Here is a 20,035-nt window from a genome sequence, read left to right as displayed (position 1 = left end):
CCAATTAAAATTATTTTAATCTCTATAATAATGACCTATTAAACGTCTAGATATTTAAATTTTATATAGATTATAAATAAACTTATTTTACTTACAGATATTAGCTACATGGGCTGCCTAGGTATTAATCTGCTTGCTACATATTAGCTGAAAATATTATGCTTGTCTTTTCTATGCAAGTATGTAGAACATATTAGTATACAGGCCACAACTTCTTCATAAATATATTTTTTAAAAAAAAAATTACCTTGTTTCTGTCAATCACTGAATTCAAATAGTCCACGGGACTTTTTAACAATGGGTCATGCTTTGTTGGTATAAAAGTCCAGAGCTATAAGTCCAGAGCTGTTTTTTGACTAAGTAGTGCAGAATGCCATTTCAGAAGCTACCTACTTCATATGAGACTGATAATTTCAGCATTTCCTATCAGAAACAGTCACTAAGGAAGCCTGATAATACTGTATGTAATCCAAAGTGCTTAAATACTGAAAATGCTCATTTTTTACTTAACAAGTTTGGGCTTCAAATAATGACTTGCTTTTACTATATTTTTTTTTTTAGTCTTGGCAAGAGGGAAATACTTTTTTCCTTCCAAATTGTTATAGAAAAGATTATCTCAAATTTTATCTTGCAGCACCTCAAGTGAAAAATCTTTCTAAAAATTAGTTTGAAATAATAGAAATGTTAAACTGATGGCAGATACAATATGTCTGTGCTCAAATCTGAGATTAATTCTTCTGATAGGGGGTTAAAATTTTACTCTTTGTACACCAATTTTCTTTCAAGTATATCCTAAACTCCATATGATACTAATATGCTATTTGTCCTGATCCATCCTGACAAATGAGGACAAAATAGGTGTTCTACGTTGCTCCAAATGAAGTGGTGTTACTGAGTTTGTGTGGCAAGATTTTGGTAGTTGGGGAGCTATGGGGAGGGCTTCTGTGAGAAGCTGTAAGAAGCTTCCCCCATGTCTGACTGAACCAATGACAGCCACCTCCAAGTTGGACCCACCACTGGCCACGGCTGAACCCATCAGAGACAGTGGTAGCACCTCTGTGATCATGTGTTTAAGAAGGAGGGGAAAAAAAACCCTGCAACTGCAGCTGGAGAGAGAAGTGAGAACACATGAGAGAAACAGCTCTGCAGACACCAAGGTCAGTGCAGAAGGAGGTGGTGCTCCAGGCACCAGAGCAGAGATTCCCCTGCAGCCCATGGCAAAGCCCATGGTGAGGCAGGCTGTGCCCCTGCAGCCCATGGAGGTCCATGGTGGAGCAGACGGACACCCAAAGAAGGCTGTGACCTGTGGGAAGCCCACACTGGAGCAGGCTCCTGGCAGGACCTGTGGACCTGGGGATAGAGGAGCCCAGGCTGGAGCAGGTTTTCTGGCAGGACTTGTGACACCACGGGGTCCCCACGCTGGAGCAGTCTGTTCCTGAAGGACTGCACCCCGTGGGAGGGACCCATGCTGGAGCAGATCGTGAAGGAGTGCAGCCCATGGGAAGGACTCACCTTGGACAGTTTTGTGGAGGACTGTCTCCCATGCAAAGGAGCCCACACTGAGCAGGGGAAGAGTGTGAGAAGTACTCCCCCTGAGGAGGACAGAGTGGCAGAGACAACATGCGAAGAACTGACAGCAACCCCAATTCTACATCCTCCCTGTGCTGCTGGTGGGGAAGAAGGCAGAGGAAGTTGGGAGTGAAGGTGAGCCTGGGAAGAAGGGAGCGTTGGGGGGAAGGTGTTTTTAAGATCTGGGTTTATTTCTCATTATCTTACTCTGATTTGATTAGTAATAAATTAATTTCCCCAAGTTGAGTCTGCTTTGCTTGTGATGATAATTGGCGAGCAATCCCCTGTCCTTATCTCGACCCATGAGCCTTTCTTTATCTTTTCTCTCCCTTATCCAGTTGAGCCCTAAGGCTTGGGTGGGCACCTGGCATCCAGTCAGGGTCAACTCACCACAGTGTTTTTAAAGAATGTTAAAAATACCACTTCTTTTTCCTCTGGAAGTTTATTCACACCCCACCCACCATAATTAGTGCCAACTACAAAAGTTTACATGAACTAACTTATTTTCCTGAACATAATCTTTGGTTTATGAATTTGCATTGTCCTCAGATTTATACAGTGCACCTACACTAACTGCAGGTAAACTAACCAAGACATATATACAGACAAGGAGAAGAGATACAATTCAAATAACTTGTCATCATTTTTTCAGGGAATGAACAAAGTAATCTGAAAGCAGCAAAGTCTACCCTTTACAGAGAAATCAGACAAACCTCATAATTTTTCAAATTTGAAGCTACAAAAATATCTATTGTGAGATGAGCATGGATATCTGATATATGGTGGAGGTATCACCACAAGAACAGATACAATTTTCACTATCTGACACCCAGAAAGATATGAGACTGTTTAAGGGGGCTTACTGGTATCTGCACACACATTTAAGAAGGCTGTCAGGACAAGAAATGCTTTAAGATCACTGGAAGCGAGTGTCTGGAGAAAGACAGATACATTTAGAGAAAATGTGAGAGATGGATAACATTTCCTGAAGAAGAATATATCTTCTGCTATTCTTTCTGTATAGATAGCTAGCTAGATTTTAATGTTACATGAACAAGTGAAAACAGAAAACCTAAGCTGAGAACAACTCTACTTGAAAGACTTTTTGCCATTTATCTTTCGACTAACACATAATACGTTTTGTCATGAAACACACTCATTACTCAGAGCAGCTACGTTTTTCCTAGTCCAGGAAAATGTGTACCCTTCCGCATATGGTTATTCCCCAAAAGTCTTTTCTAGAGAAAAAAAAAAAAAATCATTTTTTTCCAGATGAGTTTGATAGTGACTTAATGATTTTAATTGACCTCCGGTGTTTCTTTTCATGTGCCAGCTCTGCACCTTGTTTGACCTCCGGCTTGCAGAAACTAATTAAATAAGAGCACAGAGGCAACTTTAAAACTCAAAAGAGCCAAGACAGATAACAAAAGAAGACTTTCTCTACTTTTTTCTCCTATTTCTTGAAGAAAGGAGTTCTACATTCTTAGTAAAATCCACAGACTGTCCTAGTTAATAAGATCATCTGGGAACAATTACTGCCAGGCATAATGGTTCTTTACTTCGATTTTAAGAATGAGATAGCTGTATATCTTTGTAGAAAATTAACACTGTCATTCACCTTAAAATTTTAGGTTTACATCATTTTCATACATACTTATCTGGAGGGCCTTCTGTCCACTATGTTTCTCCTGAAGGGAACAATTAGGGAAGGAAATCAGCATGTATGAAGAGTAGCATCCTATAAGAACCAACATTTTTTTCTACATAAATATTAGACAGCCAATTTCAAAGAATTATGCCTATATAAACCCCCAATTTCTGCCTAAAGAAGTTTACATTTTCAAAAGCTGGTCTAAACCTGAGCTGCTGGAAGAGACAGGTCCATCTTCCCTGAGTACTCTGTCTTCCATCCTCCTCCAGCTCTTCAGCTTAAGCAGCTATGCAGCCGGCCAGGTCAAAGATCTGATACACTGGAAACAAGCAAACAGAAATCTGCCAGAAGTTAGGTTTAGAATGATTTTGGCTGTCACACAAGCATCAGGCCCAAAGTATACAGGAAAAATAACACTTTCAATAGCAAAAGTCTTAAGGTAATTTAATTCAATCAAGAAATCAAGTACTAAGAGGAAAATGAGTTGATTTTCATTACCTGTACAGCACAGGGTTTACAAAGAGGCATACTGTAGTGTTAACCTACTATACTGTGTATGGTACTTTTGCAGGATAGTGGCACTTCACAGAAGCATTCTTTTCACATGCTGCAAACAGGTGTTCAGCAGAAGGACATGCAGAAGAAACCACAAGGTCATTGTGTTACAAAACAAAATTTACACAGCTGCATCCAATTCTATAGGAAGTCTCATCCACTCTTGAGGTTTTACTTATATTTTTCTATGCACTATTATTCCTGGACCAAGTAATTTCATCACAGTGCACTACATCGTACAAGACTGCCTGGTAATGCACGAAGAGTGCAGAGTGCTGTAGTGAATACATATCAAATCCTCCAAGTTCAGTCTCATACTATTGAGCTGGAAAATGCACAACAAACCCGAAACTAATCCACACCCTAGCGCAGAGACACAGAAAGGCTGTATAGCAGCCACCTTCGTTTCCTCATCTTCTACTTGCAGCTGCTGGAACCAAAATTAATTTGTACATCTCTGGTCTACTGCTGTAGGCTTTGCACATTTCAGAATATACCTTAATGTGTCACTTGCTGTGATCCTACCTATCAGAGGGTGGATACTGCCCTACTGGTTATAAATATTTCTTCATATTGTGCAATTGACTACCCATACAGGTAGGTATCTGAGCCACTGGAAAGGCCTAGGAATTGATCCTAAATAATTTGATTGCAACCGAACAGCACAGGCTGCCCTCACAGTATAGTCTCACTTATAATAAAGAGATGTGGAGAAATGTTATTTGTTGGAATATATCCAATTCCCTAGACTGAATGAACTAAGTATGTGTTATCCTACTCCAAAACTACTTACTATAAATGCAGAAGTTTTGGAGTGTCAGGATAGAAAAATTGTCAATCCCTAAGACGCTTTGATTATACAAAGTAGTTCATTGTGTAATACACACTGCTTTTATGTATGTAGTTCTCTGCCTGGAAGGCTGCAATATCTTCCATAGAGCCAGCAGGTGGAGAAATGCTTCCATTTTAAACAGTGAGACAGACAAGTTCAGCAGCTATAGAGGGAAAGCAGCTGCGCTTTCCAAATCTGTTCCTTCCTTATAATCACAAAATCTATACCAGTCCGTTTCCTAGGTAACCCTGTGAAACTGAGACTACTAGTAGAGGCTGGAGGAAGTAAAAAACAGACATAATTTCAAGTTCACCTTCCATTAAATAAGTTAGGAATTGTCAACTGAGATAAGATTCAGAAATTTACATTGCTTTTTTTCCCCTGCACACAATGGCTTGTATATGACACTGCCATTTCCACACAGTATCTTGGAATGACTTTGTAAGATAACAGAGTACTGCACAATTTTTTCAAGAAGGCACAGACCGGCCTCTCATGGTTATTATAGTTGGCACATAGTATTTTTATTGATGACTTGTACTAAATATAAGCATGGGCACTGATACCAGGGAATATCAGCATCACACAGTCACTGTCATGCACTTCACTGAGGAAGCCTGTTCAGAAAAGAGCGAACAGCTGACACATTAACATTGCTGGAACCTGTACTATCAAACTGAATAAAGATGCTGAGATAGCCAGCGGAATCTCCCTTCCCACATTTCTTTATCTATTGTCCTTTTAGGAAAAAAGCCGCATTGTACTGGGATAGAATTGCATTTAAAATGTACGCATGATTCATGTCAAGAAATACCAGTCACATCCCCTTCCTCAAAATGACATTTCTTGCCCTCTGTAATCACAGCATCCACTCAGTATGTGTCTGTATTGAAAGACTGGGAGCACAGATTCTGAAAGTGCTCTGGATGAAGACAGCTTATAAACCAAGGAAAGAACAGAACTGTGCGTTATGTTTATTTGCAAATTCATATGCATCTACTCTGCTTTTTTGTCATTTACAGAACATGCATGGGATCGAAGTATAGGAAGAAAATATCCACATCCTTCAGAGAATGAGATCTCTGTATTTCAACAGAGCACTGTGTGCAAAGCTGATTGTGGCCAGAGTGGACTGATATGTTGACATAGCTGTATTTATATTTAAGATCTATAGATAGCTATATTTATATTTAAGATCTGTAGATAGCTAGCAATCTTAAAGGTTCTAGTGTGAATTGTAATACAATTTAAGCAGTCTTTTTGCCTAAACTCCATTGTTTCTTTTCAACGTCGGCCCATATTTGGGAAAAAAATTAAATGGAAAAAAAATAGAATTAATATGCCTTAAGTATATTACAAAAACAGGCAAATGGACCTTTAAATTAAAACAAGGAATTTTTCAGCAGAGGTTAATAGTGAAAGTGATTATTTAAAGAGTATCTTTTTACTAGAGAGCATACATTTTTTTTTTTTTTTTTTCAAAACTCCTTACTGATAGGCACAGGTACCAGTATGCAGTTATAGCTGCACCATCTGCTATGCAGGCTTTCAGCTGGAGACCTGCAGTAAAATTTAGCGGAGAAAGCTGATTTTGTACAACTTGGTGTTTGTGTACTGATAAGTTTAACTGAATCTACAAAGCAAGCATCCAGCTTAACTGCTCAGTGATATGATTTCTGAAGACACAGTTACTACAACATGTGTAGTTTTAGTAAAGCCTTTGTGCACAGTTAAGAGATGTTGTATGATCAGTGCTCAGTCCTAGTATATGTTTCAGTACCTCAGGTATGAAAAAACAACTGTGAAATACCAAACGCCCCTAAAAACTTATTCAATGTGATTATCTTTGAAGAAGTAAGCAAACAGATTTCTAGAGAGTACAGGAGAGCTTTTCAACTGGTGCTGCCTTTCAGCCTCATGTAAACTGATTTCCATTTCACAGTTGATTTAAAATCTCATGGATATTAAGATATTTATTTTTGCATTTTTGTGGGGAGTAGAAGGCACCTAAAGTGCAACCTTTCCTACAAAGCTTCAGATCAGCTAGGATTAATCAGAAGTCAGAAGTCTGTGACTCCTTATCTTCCATTGGTTTTCAACATTCTGAGAGTTTTCTTACCTGCCCATAGCATAGAGACCTGTATCTCTTTCCACTGTGTGCTCTGTGGCAAATGGTGCTGAATGAAGGCTGTATTTGGTACGTCTGCAGTGTCTCAGTAACACAGGGGACCAACCATTTCGCAATGTAGAAGTCCAGCTGAAACTTCGAACCATTTTGTATGGGCAGGTGCAGGCAGAAATAAGCATAATTAGTCTGCGCCTTGGACAAACCTGCCAAGGTGGCTGTAATCTAGAAGCCCAAGTTAGCCTGGAGTTACACCACAATTCATGTGCCCTGTCATGGTTGTGGGCTATACAGCTTACACCAGCTATCAGTCAGGTCTCTAGGTTTCCTTGGATGTGCCCCCGTGAGACATACCTCGGAGTGATGAATTAGAGGCATTTATCACATAATTGATATTTCCTTTCTAGGTATAATTTTTTTCAGAAGTATTAAGGTTTAGATATTTTTGATTTCTTTTTTTCTAAATATAGAGAAAATAAACCTTAGCTGCTCTCTAGTTACCATAGCAACAGTAAGGTATTATGGCACTTATCTGAGACCAACACATATGTATAGCATTCTCTATGTATAAAACTAATGACCAAATCAACTTTTATATATGCTAAGAATATTTATTTTTTCCATTTTGCCTGTTTTACAGGTGACTGTTCAGTGGAAATAAAGGAACAGAGATTTGTTACAATACTGTTAGAATCATAGAATCATTTAGATTGGAAAAGAATTTTAAGATCATTGAGTCAAACCATAAACCTAACACTGACAAGCCCACCACAAAACCATGTCCCTAAGCACCATGTCTATGTGTCTTTTAAATACCTCCAGGGATAGTGACTCCACCAATTCCCTGGGCAGCCTGTTCCAGTGCTTGGCAACCCTTTTGATGAAGAAATTTTTTTTCTGCTATTCAATCTAAACCTCCCCCTTGGGATCTTAGGCTTGAGGCTATTTCCTTTTGTCCTATCACTTGTGACCTGGGAAAAGAAACGGGCATCCACCTCACTACAACCTCCGTTCAGGTAGTTGTAGAGAGCGATAAGGTCTCCCCTGAGCCTCCTTTTCTCCAAACTAAACAACGCCAGTTCCCTCAGCCACTCTTCATAAGACATATTCTCTAGACCCTTCACCAGCTTCATTGCTCTTAGGACATGCTCCAGCACCTCAACGTCTTTATTGTAGTGAGGGACCCAAAACTGAGCCCAGTATTCAAGGTGTGGTCTCATCAGAGTGGAGTGAAAAGGGACAATCACTTTCCTGGTCCTGGGGTGTTAGGCATAGGTGAAGAATTTGGGCTTTTGTAACCAGGTTTGTGTAGTAGAAGTAAAGCTTAAACTGCTGAACTATTGAGTTAGTAACTGGAAAGGAATAAATTACATATAGGCTCAAAAAAAAAAAAAAAAAAAAAAGCAGTTAGTCCTACATGGACAAACTAATAGGACATAAATCAACAGTGATGTTAACAGGTATAGCAAGCCACCCACAACAACTTGTTCTGTAAGCCTAATTCTTAGTAACTTGGTTTTCCGGACACAGCTTACCTATGCAATTTTTTTCCCTGCGTTCAGCTCATAGCAACAGCTCCCTTGAAATGCATGACAGTGTGGGAAAGAGAGCAAGAGCATGTTTAATTTATATAAAAAGCAATCTTAAGTGATGTTTAAGCCAAATAACAGAACTCATGGTTAAGACTATTTTTGAAATTCATACTGTCTCATGGTATGCAAAGTAGTTATGTTTTAGTTTATGATCAAATCACAGAATGGTTTGGGTTGGAAGAGGCCTTAAAGATCATCTAGTTCCACCCCCACTGCCATGGGCAGGGGCACCTTCCACTAGACCAGGTTGCTCAAAGCCCCATCCAGCCTGGCCTGAACGCTTCCAGGGATGGGGCATCCCCAGCTTCTCTGGGCAACTTGTTCCAGTGCCTCACCACCCAAACCATCACCATCGATTAGATTTGAATAACTAATTTAAATCTACCTTCTTTCAATTTAAAGCCACTACCCTTCATCCTATCATTACATGCTTTGCTTTTTTCACTTCTAATAGCTACTAAAATACTTGCGATGAAAAAAAACCCACAAAACAAAACCTAACTTTTTTCAGCTGTCTTTTCTATTTTCTTTTATAAAAGTTCTATTGTGATTAACCCAGTTCTATCTCAAATCAAGCATTTATTAGCTCTAAATTGCAACAGTGCGATTTAAAGCAACTTAACACAGAATTATGCATCAGTTTTATATCATCATATTTGTCCTCTTCTGGGCATTCACTTCAAAAGAACAGCAAATCACAAGATCTGTCACTAGCTGAACTGGCATAAAGGCTTAGAAGTTTATTTCCATACCTTAAGTTTCTGTTACATTAACGAACAACACTGCACGGGAATCAATGGTGTGTCTTCAGAAGAAAGGCACCACGTGCAGCTCAAAATGACTGCTGACTCCCAGACCCTCAGAGGTAAGGATTCCCATAGCTGCAACAACAGCAGCAATTCCTTCTAGCTCTGGGCTAGGTGCTATGCAGGAGGATTTCTATTGCTCAGGATGCTTTGAAGTAACCTCTGTGCTAATGGTTCAACACACTGTAATTTGGGAGCCACTTTTCAGAGGTTGTTAAGTGCTTGGTACAGGATACATCAACATTATTTTGAAGAAAGGTTCAGGCTCCCTTTGCCCGTAGGGCAAGTTAAAAACTGAAAACTAAATTCACTTTTAATGAAAAATGAAATGTGTATCAGTTCTGAACTGAAACGAAAGCTGTGTAGGCAGATTATATTAACTTGGGCTCTCTGCTGTGCTAACACAGTTACTCTAAGTATTTTACAGTACAGAGTGAGCCCACATCTGCCTGCATCAGCCATACTGATAGCAGGAAGGAATAAGCACCTAAGAGGAATCAGGAATCTAACAGTCTTAATTAATTAATAATCTGGGCTTTAACCTCTAAATGTAAGGCTTGTATAAGTGTAATTTTAGGAAAAAACAAATCTGTCATGTGCTTACATAGAAAGTTTATGTGTAAATCCAGAGCAATACTTAACTACTCTGATCCCCATAAAAAGTCAGTTCTGCTTTATTTATTTTCTACTTCCATGACAATTTTTAACAGAAAAATGAGCAGCTTCAAATAACTAAAGTGATAAATGTGAGTCTCATTTTTATGAGGCCTACACATCTGAGGAACTGTAAAACTGCAAGAATTGCCCTCTGTTCCCCACAACATGAGATTCGGGGAGTTCCAACAGGAGTGGTGTTTACTGTTTACCAAAAAACCTCAGGAAAGTCTCAACTGAAAATCAGTATCTGAGGACTTGGTTCTTTTAATCTTGAGCTGGGATTAGAACATTTTTCTCTACACAACTAAAATCACAGTTTCCTTTCATCTCAGAACTCCACAAAGTAAAAAGAATTTACAACAGTACATGCACACTTAAAGAACTTCAGAGATTCACTATAGTCCTGTGCAAGAGATATACAGCTACAAAAACAACTTTATCCAAACAGCAAATAGCTCATGACTATAATACCATGTTACTTTTAGGCATCTAAGTCTATCAGTCTCTTTAATTATCAGAGACTGACCTGCTTATCTAGCTCATTTGCCTGAATAAGCTCTCTCATACCTTACTGGGGAGGAGATACATTCTATGACAGGACTTACTACTTATGCCTTCCAAGCTGAAAGCTAGGAGATTAATTGAAAGTCAATTCACCTTTTGGACCAGAAATAAATCACCAAAAATGATGCTTATATGTCACACAAGTGGAAGTTCACAGCATATATAAAAGCCTATGAGTTTAAGTGTTTAAGTGTTAGCAGGACTGACACTTAAATCCTACTTCTCACCCAGGAAAAAAGCACAATAAAAAAATCTCTAATTTGTTTGTTTGTTTTTTTTTAAACAAACAAACAAAAAAAACAAACAAAAAAACCAACAAAAAACAACTACAACAGTAGAAGCCTGTGTGGCTCTTTGGTGAGCTGCTGAGCATATGCTGCCGCACAACAAATTCAGTCTGAGTCTCACTTTGTTCTGCCTCTAGTCTCTGTGCTAGAGTTGTTTACCTGTAAAGTGGGGTGATGTGAAAATTAATTCTTGAAATAAGAGACTTGCACAGTACAGTGACTTATCACTATGAACTATTAACAGACACAGGTAAACTTTGAACTCTTTATATGGAAAGGAAAGGTTACAACTAATACAGCTTCCAAACACCTGTATATATATCTGTTACTGAATTAGGTAGGTGCTGTTATTCCTCCCAAGTCCACTCAAAAAAAGTTCAAGAAGTGCTAACTGTTGTTAGGAACAGCCAACATTAAGTTTTTCCTTAAGAATATACATTTTCTAGCACAACCAATAAAACAGTTTTGGAAAACAAATTAAGTAGATTTCTTAAGAAGTCAATTTAAACGCTTAGTAAAAAGGGCACACAGTGCACCCAGCATGTAAGATTATGACAATTAAAAAATGAAGTCAGAATTAACATAAGTCTGTCACCTATATGAGGTTGCATGAATTGGACCACCTAAGACTTCACATGCTAAGAATGACAGATAATGCAGCTTTCAATTCCTTTGGATGGTTACTTCAACACTTGAAGGAATTATGTACAACTCTTACTAAAACACACACAGTGATTATAATGACAAGTGAATAAATGAAACCGTTCATGCACTTCCTTTTAATTAAGTCAGTAGCTTACCTGGTATATCACTAAGCATTCGTGGCTTAGGTTAAAATATTCATTTGTATTAAGTATTACAAAATGGTATTTTTCCACTTGCTACACCTTATTATGAGCTAAAAAAATCTAATATAAATAGTCTCCAAAACGTGTAATGCATATATCCAGCCCTTAAATTCAATGAACTTTTACAAGACATTAGAAAAATCTTATACTGAATATATAAATCAGAAGTATCTGTAACAGGATGGCCCAGTTTTGAAAGTTACTTGCTTCCTGTGTTCTGCACCGTACTCTTTGTGAAAAGTTTCACAGCCTGCACTTTCTTGGCATCTTATTTGCCTGCATGAGCACACTTTGTAGTATTGACATATATGAAGCATTCTGAAATCAGATGCTAGTATAGCAGCCTTTGCTGATGTGTCCTACATTTAAAAGTCTCCCACAAACAGAAATCATTTACATCCTGAAACAATGCCAAGTGTATCGCTACAGCTTTGCAGTGTTTTAAACCAGGCATAGTCAAAGATGGACTGCTCTGAATGTACCGCTGCAGGCAGAACCTACACCTACATCTTATTAATAATGTAATATTGTCTGACAACACAGTACTATTAGTCAACATTTGCATTCTTCAAAGAAATGCTGTTCAGTTATTTACTACCAATGGAGGAAGTCTTGTCACAAAACAGCCATTTATAGACATATGAATATCCAGATTCCTTAGCACTAACCTTCTGATCTTGTATTTTCAAAGATAAGACATGCTATAATGACAATATTTGGTGATTTGTGATAATTTCATAATGTAATCTACTCTAGATATGTTATTTAGAAGCTCTAAATTTGATATTTTAAAATCAGATTGAGACACTACATTTGGCAATACTGCAACCAAATTTACAAGTACTAGTACTGATGCAGTTGTATAAAACTTCTTCACTTCAGCAAAATTAAAAGAAATATTGAAAATAAGATATTGATCCTGGAAATATCTACATAGATGTAACATTCTCAAGTGCAAATTCTTTCATCAAAGTAGGATGGACAATGAAATCGTTTTCCTGAAATCCTTTTGAAGTCTTAAATGCTGTTTATTTTAATATATTGCTTATTTGAATTGAATGAATAGCTTCCTTAAAATTCTTCCCTAGTTAGTCTCTGATAACAAAAAGGTCCATTTTCAGTTCCTCAAGAGAATAAATTAAAGCTCTACATCATTTCCACTTGAACTGAAACCACAATTTAGAAATAAATTTTGAAAAAATATATTGATCATCACTGTCTTTTTTAAACTCTCCTTATTCTGTGATGCAACTTCAATGATACAATACTTCTTAAGAGATTTTGTCACTTCAGCAAAGTACTAATGTCAAATATGTTTTCTTATACTCAGAACTCAAAGTTTGCAAGGCAGTTTTTGATAAATCTGAATTGGTCCTTTCTTAACATTTTTTTGTATTGAAAATAGCATTCAGCCCCACAATAGAGCTATGGGTTTTCTGACCAAGAAGGCATCATTTGTTTGAAGGAAGATTAACTGAGCAAAACCAGTTCTGTGTTTGATAGGGGACAAAGCCAGTGTCTTTGTAGCCTTAGCTAGAAATGCGTTCACTAGCTTCCATATTTTGGCCCAAATCCCTCCAATTTTTAGTGGGCATGATGAAAGATGTTTTCTACGCAGCTTGTCTTGCAGAATAGCCTTTGCTTATAAAAATAAGTAAGCAAAAACTTGAAGATCCAACCTGAAATAGAATGTCCTCATTTCTGAGCTGTTTGCCAAAGTAGGTATGAAAATACTCATAGTGAGATTGAACTGTTTAAGTGCATCAGCCATACAAAGCATGTTTTCAATATACCTTTACGAAGAATTTAATACAGATAGATTCAAGGTTGGCTCTAAGAAATCCTTTCTACTTAACAGTGTTTTGAGTGCTGAACAGGCACTCAAAATTGTGGCATAAATAAATTTTATATATTATTACGTTACAAGATGTCATAACAGAATCAGGTATTTACTGCTATCATTCTATCTAATGGATTTTATGGAAAACTGTGTATAACTTGTTACACTGTTGCACTGTAGTTATGATGATCCACAGGGGTAATACACATACATATATGAATATAACAGTAAACCAGGAAAGTTCATAAGCAAATATAATTTCTGTGATTTAGTCTTAATCCCTGTTAAAAAAAACCAAGACATAGTATTAGCATAGTAGAAATATGCTAGTAGTAGTAGAACATAGTTGACCTTGATACAAAAAGATTTGTATAAATGGCTCAGAACAGTGAAGTTAGGAGGTGCATTACACAATGGGAAAAGCCTGTCTCCTTGATGGCTTTCAAAACAACATCATAATATTTAAAAAATGGTGAAATGCCAAAAATTTATGACCTTCCTTGGCAAGATATCCATCCATATCTCAAAGACCAGAACTGCTGCTGTGACTAACTTCACTTTTTGTGCGAAAACAAGTAGAACCTTGATTGCATACAGCTTCCAAGTGAAATTTTGAACATCAAATAAAGCTTGACTAAATTACTGCCTGTGTTAATAACATCGTTGTTTTACCTACTGTGCTAAAACGTTCTTGGCACATAGCAAGAAGAAGCCAAATTAACTCAGTGTACAAAATTGGAAATTTGCTGAAATTTGGAACAAATCAGGCACACAGCACCACAGCCATCATAATTTCAGGAACATTAATAAACTAAAACAACCTCTGCCATAAACATTCAGTTTTCTTTTGAAAAAAGTGATACTAAGCAAAATGAGTAAAACCAAAATGAATATTCACTTGGGTTTGAACTATGTGGCTTAGAAATTAATCACATTACAGAGAGGAAACTGCACGCAGAAAGAGTGACGAACTTCAACTAACATGTTCTAATTCTGTCAAAGTAGCTACGAAATTGAATGCTAATTAATTTCTCTTCAGAGGTATCCATGCTCATACTCAGATTTTTTTCTATAGTTGCACATGAAATTTAATTTTGTTTGTGGATTTTTAAAAAAATCTTCCTTATTTTGTCTGCTTTTCAAACTAAGTGAGCTAAATTCAGCTATATAATGAATGACAGCTTTGAATTTAATAATGCTTAGATTTAGAACCATGGAAATAATTAAAAAATTAGTCTTCAGTGTATTCCAATTTTTTTCAAAGCAGAACAGTTGCTAGTCAGCAGTGACAGCTCTGATAACTTCAGGATTACATTTTAAAATGATTACATTACAATCACACAGAAAAAATACAAACTGAAGTTCTGCAAAACTATACATCTTTTAGGCAAATTAATAGTAGAGTGGAATAAGAAATATTGCTTAATAGCTAGGAGCCTTTTTAGAATAGACTGAATGCTAGCTTCTCCCTCTGAAAACTACATAGAATAACTCTTCTGTTAAGTAGTTAGACAATCAGGCTTGATGGGCCATGGAATTCAGAAAGCAGATTTTAGGAGATTATAAGAAGCCAGGCTCTTCATTGATTTCAAAATAAGCTTGCTCAACCATTTTTGAAGATGGCCAGAGATTTCTTCTGGAGGATGCTGTGCAGTATAACCACTATTACACTGAGAAGTCTGGTGAGTGGGAACTAAATATGTGATCTCATGACCCCAGGAAAAGGTCTTCGAGAGGGTAAGCAAAATTAATGCGGTTCTGGTTTTTGTCTTTCTGATTTAGATCAAATTCAGAGGTTAGGTCTTGTGCTGAGCCTGGAACAGCAAAACATATTTAACTAGATTTTAAAGTGTTCGTTGCATGTCCTTTGCAAATGAACTTCATGTCAAGTAAGGCCCCAAAAAGGAGATGTTTTTTATACCGGATACTCTCACTTGAGCTGTTTTCATATTCTCAAAGCAAACTTCCCTCAGATGTGGCACAAGGTCAAAGAGGTACTACTAAGCTGCCTTCAGCGCTTGGGGTACTTGGAGAGAGAGGTGCAGCAGTGCCATACTGAGAGGAGGAACGGTGGCATCTGAGGTGTGGACTTCCTCAGTATAAAAAATGTGAGGGTTCAAGCCACAGCTCCATTGGAGAGAAATGTGCTGGTGCAAGTTTTACGCATTCTTCTAAAACTGCAAAAGACTCACTGAAGTGCTGAAGAACACTGGAGTACACTGGCTGGTTTTTTTCACAAGTAATTCAGACTAGAAAATTTGTTCCTTCAGCTGAAGTGGACACTCCAAATGAAAATTTAATTTAGCAAGGAAGAACAACCAGCTTCTGCTTTTCAAAGTTAAGAAAATCCTTTGAAGTGAAGAGGAGAAACATTACAAAATATAAGAAACTGCCACTCTTTGACAGGTATTTTAGGAACCTGTGGTATACAAATGGTCACAAAATACAAAACCTGGCCTTTCAAGTCTGAAAAACTGCTTCACAGTATAACCATAGCATATCCAAAAGGTGTAAAATGTACTGATGAAATTAAATTTCCTGCTTATAGTGATTACTGATTGCTTTTCATACTGTCCTTCTGAATTTATTGTTTCACACATGTAAATTATTTATTTCCTAGAGATGTCAGCTGTGTTGTATATGCATTTTCATCCTCTAAACAGCAGATGTTACATTTACTCTCCACCAAAAACATCTCTAGGCTTTACCAGGTGTCTTTGTGCAAGTTTCTCCTAAAAACGTAGGAGTGATCACTTTAAAACTCCATTTCTACCAGAATGGCTTAGCTGCAATAAGTATTTATTAATATATAATCTCTCACTCATCATAGAGCCCCAGTGATGACATACGTGACAAACTTCATGTTTAAATCAGGGTGTGGTAAGAATACTTCTGAAATGGTCTCTAAGAAAGAAAATATTCCATCTTTTAAATGCCTCCCGGGATGGGTACACAACCACCTCCCAAGGCAGCCTGTTCCAGTGCCTGACAGTACATTCAGTGAAGAAATTGTTCCTAATATCCAGCTGAAGCCTTACCTGGTGCAACTTGAGGTCTTTTCCTCTTGTCCTATCACTTGTTACCTGGGAGAAGAGACCGATACCCACCTCGCTACAACCTCCTTTCAGGGAGTTGTAGGGGGTGATAAGATCCCCCCTCAGCCTCCTTTTCTCAAGGCTGAACAACCCCAGTTCCTTCAGCTTCTCCTCATAAGAATTATTTTCTGCACCCTTCACCAGCTTCATTGCTCTTTGGACACACACCAGCATCTTAATGCCTTTGCTGTAATGAGGGGTGCAAAACTGATCACAGTATTCGGGGTGCAGCCTCACCAGTGCCGAGTACAGGGGACAATCCCTTCCCTTGTCCTGCTGGCCACACTGTCTCTGATACCAGCCAGGGTGCTGTTGGCCTTCTTGGCCACCTGGGCACTGCTGGCTCATGTCCCCCCAGCCATCAGCCAGCACCCCCAGGGCCTTTTCCCCCAGGCAGCTTTCCAGCCGCTCTGCCCCAGGCCTGTCACATTGCATGGGGCTGTTGTGACCCAAGGGCAGGACAGATTAACAGGGCTGTAGTTTTCCAGATGCTCCTTCTGGCCAGTCTTGTATATGGGTGTCACTTTGGCTAACTCCTCTCTTCTGGGACATCCCTGGTTAGCCAGGACTGCGGACAGACGATTCAAAGTGGCTCAGTGAGCACTTCCACCAGCTTCCTCAGTACCCTTGGGTGAATCCCGTCCGGCCCCAAAGATTTGTATCTAAATGGTGTAACACATTGCTGACCATTTCCCTTGCATTATGGGGGCTTCATTCTGCTATCCTTCTTCAGGCTCAGAGGAGTGGGTATTGAGAGAACAACTGGTCTTGCCATTAACGACTGAGGCAAAGATGGCATTATGTATATGCATGCCCTCATATCCTTCTAATGCTCGTATTCTTCTAGTGCTCAAAGACACATAACCCTCAGCCTTTGTCACCTTGTTTCCCCCATCATCCAATAAAAGATGGAGATTCTCCTTAGCCTTCCTTTTGTTGCTAATATATTTATAGAAACATTTTTTATTGTCTTGCATAGCAGTAGCCAGATTAAGGTCTAGCTGGGCTTTAGGCCTTCTAATTTTCTGCCTGTACAACCTCACAACATCCTTGTAGTCCTCCTCAGTGGCCCGCCCCTTCTTCCATAAGTCATAAACTCTCTCTTTTTTCCTGAGTTCCAGCCAAAGCTCTCTGTTCAGCTAAGGGTGGTCTTCTCGCCCACCGGCTTGTTTTTCAGCGCATGGGGACAGCCTGCTCCTGCGCCTTAAAGATTTCCTTCTGGAAGAATGTCCAGTTTTCCTGCATTCCTTTTCCCTCCAGGACTGCCTCCCAAGGGACTCTGTCAACCAGGCTCCTATATAGGCCAGTCTGCTCTCTGGAAGTCCAAAGTAGCAGTTCTGCTGATTCTTCTCCTTACTTCTCTGAAAATCAAAACCTCTATCTTTTCATTATCGCTATGCCCAAGACTGCCTCCAACCACCACATCAGCCACAAGTCCTTCACTGTTCACAAACAGCCTTCCCTAACTGGCTCACTCACCAGCTGTATCAGGAAGCTGTCTTCCACACACTCCAGGAGCCTCCTAGGCTGTTTCCTTTCTGATGTATTTTCAACAGACATCTGGTAATTTGAAGTCCCCCATGAGAACAAGGGCTAGTAACTGTGAGACTTCTCCCAGCTCTTTATAGAATATTTCATCTGACTCCATCCTGGTTAGTTCATCTATAAAAGACTCCCACCATATCTGCCTTGTAGTCTTTCCCTTGATTCTTACCCATAAACACATGACACTTGCATCACCATCGTCAAGCTCTAGACAATCAGAACTCTACCTAACATAAATGGCTACCCCACCACCTATCCTTCCTTGTCTATCCCTTCCAAAAAGCTTATAGCCATCTATTACAGCACTCCAGTTGTGTGAGTCATCCTACCATATTTCTGTGATTGCAATTATATCATACTTTTCCTACTGCACAATGGCTTCCTGCTCCTGTTTGTTGCCCATGCTGCATGCATTGGTGGAGGCATTTCAGCTGGGCTGTTGATCCCACCACCTTTTTTGGGGAGAAGCCCCTAATTCCTATGTGACTATTCTCAGGTGTTTCTGTGGTCTCTAACATAACAATAACCCTTGCATCTTTGGTGCCACATCTATCTCTATCCGCTACCTCCACCTTCCCTTACGAATACTTCAGTTTGGTTAGATGAAACATGATTAATTAAGGAAGTCATGTGTTAGTCTTATAAATGCAAGTTAATCATTCATTGTGAATTTTGTCATCCCAAGTTCATACCTCTTTTTTAAACAATACCCAAAAATGTGGTATTTCCTACAGGGTACCTGCTTGCTGAATTTAGTGTCACATAGAACAACCCTAAATTCACAGTTATGCTTCTAGCCTCTACTTATGAGGGAAACCACTTTGGGTTTTTTTATTATTATTATTTTCTTTAGGCTAAACAACCTGGAGACCTCCTCCTGAGAAGTACAAAATCTGTTGAAGCACATGATGTAGTTGAGACAGGATGGTTAGTTCATCTTACAAGATAAATAATAAACCAACTGTTCTATCATAATGGTGTTGCATTTTTATCTTCAAAATTATAAAAAGCCCATAATATTTCCTAGAAAACTTTAAAAGGAGTGGGCAATAAAAATGCTAAAGCCTCTCCCTGTGGCAGCAGAGCCTCTTCAAAGGGTGTTAATCAGGAAAACCTGACATCTGATACAACCACTGAAACATAGACCCTAGATAGGCAGAACAGCCCTGAGACTTGGAGGACACGTCCTATAAAATTTTGTTGTGTAAAGAGAGGAGGGATGTAAGCACTCATCCACACTGGAGACTCTTTCTACTTCACATACTTGTGAGGGGCAAAAGACCTTTGCAAGTTACAATAGATGCAGTCAAGTTCATGGCCAGAGTCAAATGCAAATTCCACTCTGAAAAAAAGAGAGAAGAATATCAAAAATAAGAACAAGGCCTACAGCACAGCTGAAGACACCTGAATTAACCTGGAGATAAAATTCCTCCCTCATCTTTCCTCCCTGCCTATCTTCTCACCTTGAATATCATCTCTACAGCACTAGGAGTTTGTTCCCAGTCCCTGCTAAGACTCAGGCTCCCTTACCATACACCTGTTTCTTGCTGTGTCTACCCTGACTGCAACAAAGGGTGGTAAAGAGGATCTAGACACGAGTCCTGTGAGCAGGAGACCCAACAGCCGTGCAGGTTCCTGTAGCAGAATGATGTGAAGCAGCTAGACCCTGCAGACCTCAATCCCTGATTCAGCCTGGGAAGAAGGCAGTGTTCAGCGTGCTTGCCTAACTTCACTTTAAGCAATAATTTAAATAAAGCCTGAATCTTCGCTTGCTTCAATCTACTGCCAAACTAATTGCCAAGAGAATAAAACTTACACTTGTGACTTATAATGTCAGGACCCATGCAGGTAATATTTCTTTTGGGGACACTTAGTTTATCTCAGATTTATCTGTTATGCTATGAGAAACTTCTTTCCTCTTTATGCTCATGTTCTCTAAACTGTAGCTGCCTTGACATTTCAGGTCTATTATTGCTTGGCCTGAGCCTTCAGTCCTCACAAGCACATGAATGTCTGGCTTGTAGAGAATGTAAGCACATGCATTGCAAGGGGACTGGAAGAGACACCTA

Source organism: Falco naumanni, chromosome 3, assembly GCF_017639655.2.
Source record: "Falco naumanni isolate bFalNau1 chromosome 3, bFalNau1.pat, whole genome shotgun sequence".
NCBI classification, from domain to species: domain Eukaryota; kingdom Metazoa; phylum Chordata; class Aves; order Falconiformes; family Falconidae; genus Falco; species Falco naumanni.
This window is presented reverse-complemented; position numbering follows the sequence as displayed.